The sequence below is a fragment of the Prionailurus viverrinus genome, chromosome D1, assembly GCF_022837055.1.
Source record: "Prionailurus viverrinus isolate Anna chromosome D1, UM_Priviv_1.0, whole genome shotgun sequence".
Taxonomy (NCBI): Eukaryota; Metazoa; Chordata; class Mammalia; order Carnivora; family Felidae; genus Prionailurus; species Prionailurus viverrinus.
In genome coordinates this window covers 71363160-71366694 of record NC_062570.1, presented here as the reverse complement: position 1 = coordinate 71366694, position 3535 = coordinate 71363160, and the positions used below count along the sequence as shown (strand labels likewise).

The following is a 3535-nucleotide window of genomic DNA, read 5'->3' as shown; positions in this document are numbered from 1 at the left end:
CCATACACTTTACTCCAAGAAGGAGACGCTGAAAAATCACATAGTGAAGGACTTAATTATATAAATCCATGAATAGGGTAGAAATGAAGATTTGGTTACAATAATCCAACCTAAAATCCACCATGCATTGGACACTGAGTGACCAGGCACTTAAAATACATTGTATCATTAATCTTCACAACACTTTCATGGGACACATGTTAATATTTGCTTGTTGGAGGAGTGTTTCCCTAGTGTGTGCCTGTTGGGCTAAACACAGTGGTTCCTTTGTAAGAGTTCTGATATTTAGTTACCTGGAAAGCAGGCAAAGCAGCTGGAGGACTCTGTTAGGCATGAAGAGGTAGCTGGAGTTATTTCTTAAACTCATGTAAGCAAGATGTACATTTGATCCCAGAGCAGCCAGTGAACAGGAGAGCCTTGGTTTAGGTTAGAAGAGAACTTCCAGTATGGACGCTCCCTCTCCTTCTCCAATTCCCTGACCTCATCAACCGTGGGCCTCACCTTTCAGTATTACTTCCTATATGTCAGTATTAAACCTTGTCCCTTCCTGTCCCCCTAGCACAGGCACAAACACTATGGCAGCTACACAGGCTTAGCACACTGAATGTTTCCACACTGGATTTTGCTATTCTACCATTTTCATAAAACTATTACATGAATATTCAGGAACCACCAATGAACAAAATTAAAACTGTAAAAGACTGTAATATACAAAAATCGTAAGATACTACATTTGATGTCTAAGTGTTCTAATGACAGGATTACGAGCAACAAGGAAAAGTTGAATGGGGGGAAAACTGGGACAAGAGTGACTTCCAGTCAATGTTCAGTTCCCTCCACTTCTTACAGATTCCTAAGACCATTTTGATGTCATAAACTTAGAGCCCTAAACTGAGTCTTTTGCCAAGCAAGTATCTTTTAAAGGAATGAATAAAACCTTTTTCTTCCTATTTAACAAATACTGCCCTCCAACAATTATAAATGTCAAGACACATAATTCTATTTCATTTAATTATTGCTGAATATTTACTATAAGCCAGTCAAGAAGCTAAATGCAAGTGACAACCTTGGGTCAGGGTTATACACAGTCCAGTGTAGAAATAGCACATATATACAGATATAACCTTAATGAGGTGTTGACAGTGCTTTATTTAACTTATGAACAAATTTTATGAAACATGGAAGAGAGAGGAATTAATTCTTATAGAGGCAGGAGCAGAAAGAGTAGGGGTGCCATTCAATCTCAGCCTTGAAAACTAAGAACAGTAAAAAGGACAATTTGGGACGAGTTTCAGAATTTAAAATATCACAGAGAAATAAAAACACAAACCATCTCCCTCAGAGCCCCCATGCCCTGCTTAGCTGCCTCAGGTACTGTCCTGGGATAACGAGGTTTACAAGTTAAAACGTCTCTCCCCAAAAGGTATGTTGAAGTTTTAACCCCTACCATCTCAGAATGACTATATTTGGAAATACGGTCTTAGCGGAAGTAATCGGGTTTAACTGAAGTCATTAGTGTGGTGTCCTTATAGAAAGGGGGATTTGGGCACAGGCAGACATGCTCAGGGAACACGGTGGGAAGGGGCTCAGGGAGAACCCATGGGAGCAAGGAGGATTGATGAGTGACACATCTGTAACACAAGGAAGGAACAGCGAAGAAGCCGACAAACCAGAAGTTAGAGGCAAGGGAGGGTTCCCCTACGGCTTTCAGAGGGGGCATGGCACTGCTGACACACTGATTTTGGGGTCTAGTCCCCAGAACTGGGAGACGACAAGCTGCTGTTGTTTTAAGATGCCCAGTTTGTGGTACTTTCTTAGGGCAGCCCTAGGAAACGAACACAGGGAGTTAAGAAGTTGCTGTCAGTTAGGGTTCTGGACTGGCCACCCCTGTCTCAAACACACTGGCTTTCGTTTTATGCTTCTGCTCCGGGTTCTGTGTGAGAAGTGGGGTTCTTTCATAGGGTAGACACGAAAACCACAGTTCTACAGCTTGGGAGTGTGTCAGTTGGACATTTTCCGTTGCGAATCCCCAAAGCCTCAGTCACATGCCTTGAGTAACCGAGAGGATTTAGGACCTGTATGATTCTAAAAGTCTGGAGGGGGTGTGAGGTTCGGTGCAGTTTGACAGAGACGTTGATCAAGGTTCTCGACTCTGCTTCTGTGCAGTGTCCTGTGAAGTTTTCACGTAAGGGTTTCCTCCTTGGGCTGGCTCCTCCTTTTAAGGTTGCAAAACGGTGCCATAGTTTGGCTCTACTCCACAGCATGGTAGGCAGAGGAGGGAGAACAGCTCTGCCCAGGTGTCCCGGGCATGGTTTTGAGGTTCTCACTGATTCCTTGAGCCTGCACTGATGACTTAGGCCTGTGTTCTGGCCAACTGTGACGGGAGGGAAGGATTTGCCCTGATTGTCTTAGCCCACTGTTTCCATGAACCTTGCTACCTAACAAAGCACCCCAAAATGTAGTGGCTCAAAACCAGAACAGCATATGCGTTTGTGATTCTGTGGGCCAGGAACTTGGGCAGGACTGAGGTGGGATGGCTCACTATCTTCCACGTGGTGTTGGTTCACTATCTTCCATGTGGTGGGTCCAGTTACACAGTTAGAGTCACTTGGCAAGTCAGCTCGGGGTTGGCTGGCCTGGAGGGTGTCTGTCACAGATGTGCTGCTTGTCTGGGCCACCTGGGTTCTCCTGTCTTGGGTGTGTTTCCCCAGAAAGCCAGCTTGGCTTACTCATTCTCTCTTCCTCTCTCTCTCTCTCTCTCTCTCTCTCTCTCTCTCACACACACACACACACACACACACACACACACACACACACACAGCATTCCATGAGGGTGAGAACAGAAACTGTAAGGACTCTTGACTTGGAAACTTGAGACCTGTGTGATGTAATTTCTGTCACATTATATTGAACAAAGCAAGTCCTCACCTTGTGATGGAACATCTGTAAGAATTTGTGATGTTTAAAATCTATCACACCACCCTTCCAGCTGGAGGACGGGGACCCAAGTCACCCAACCATATAGCCCCTGAACAGAGTGGACATTAGGGAGAATACTGGCTAGCAGCTGGAGAGGAGTCCAAAAGGTAGATGGAAATGAGGTTGTGGGGAGCTTATGTATGCCTTGCTAGGGAGACTTTATTTTCAAGGCCTGTGGTTCTCATTCTTTCTTCTGTGACAAAATAATGAATGATTCTGATGCATTCCAGTTAGTAAACATGAGTCACCATGGTTGGTTTTCTCAACCTGCAGAGTGGGCATGAGTAATGTTTCCTACAGGGGCTGCACGAAACCTTCCTTCCTCTTGGGGAGTGGGCCTGCCTTGGTTGTAACTCACAGTTCCAGGCAATGGGGAGCCACTGATGTCTTGTTCCCAACTGAAGGGCAGATTTTCTGCTCTGAGATTCAGTCTTAAGGTGCTTTTTAAACAGCTCTGAGCTATACTCACACCCTCCTTCACTTCCCCCAGTGTGCACATATGCTACTCGTGAGGGATTTTCTTATATCTAAGAGCACACTATTCCCAGAAGTAACA

The 3535-nt window shown here is 44.9% G+C and overlaps 1 long non-coding RNA gene across 1 annotated transcript; it reads right to left on the bottom strand.

Annotated features, from left to right (window-relative positions):
- Positions 1–1190: 1190 nt before the first annotated feature.
- Positions 1191–3072, bottom strand: LOC125176127 (uncharacterized). The gene is made up of 3 exons (XR_007156138.1): positions 2929–3072; positions 1671–1825; positions 1191–1256 (listed from the first exon to the last, which is right to left on the bottom strand). It is a non-coding gene; the product is annotated as an uncharacterized LOC125176127 (long non-coding RNA).
- Between the last annotated feature and the right edge of the window lie 463 nt (positions 3073–3535).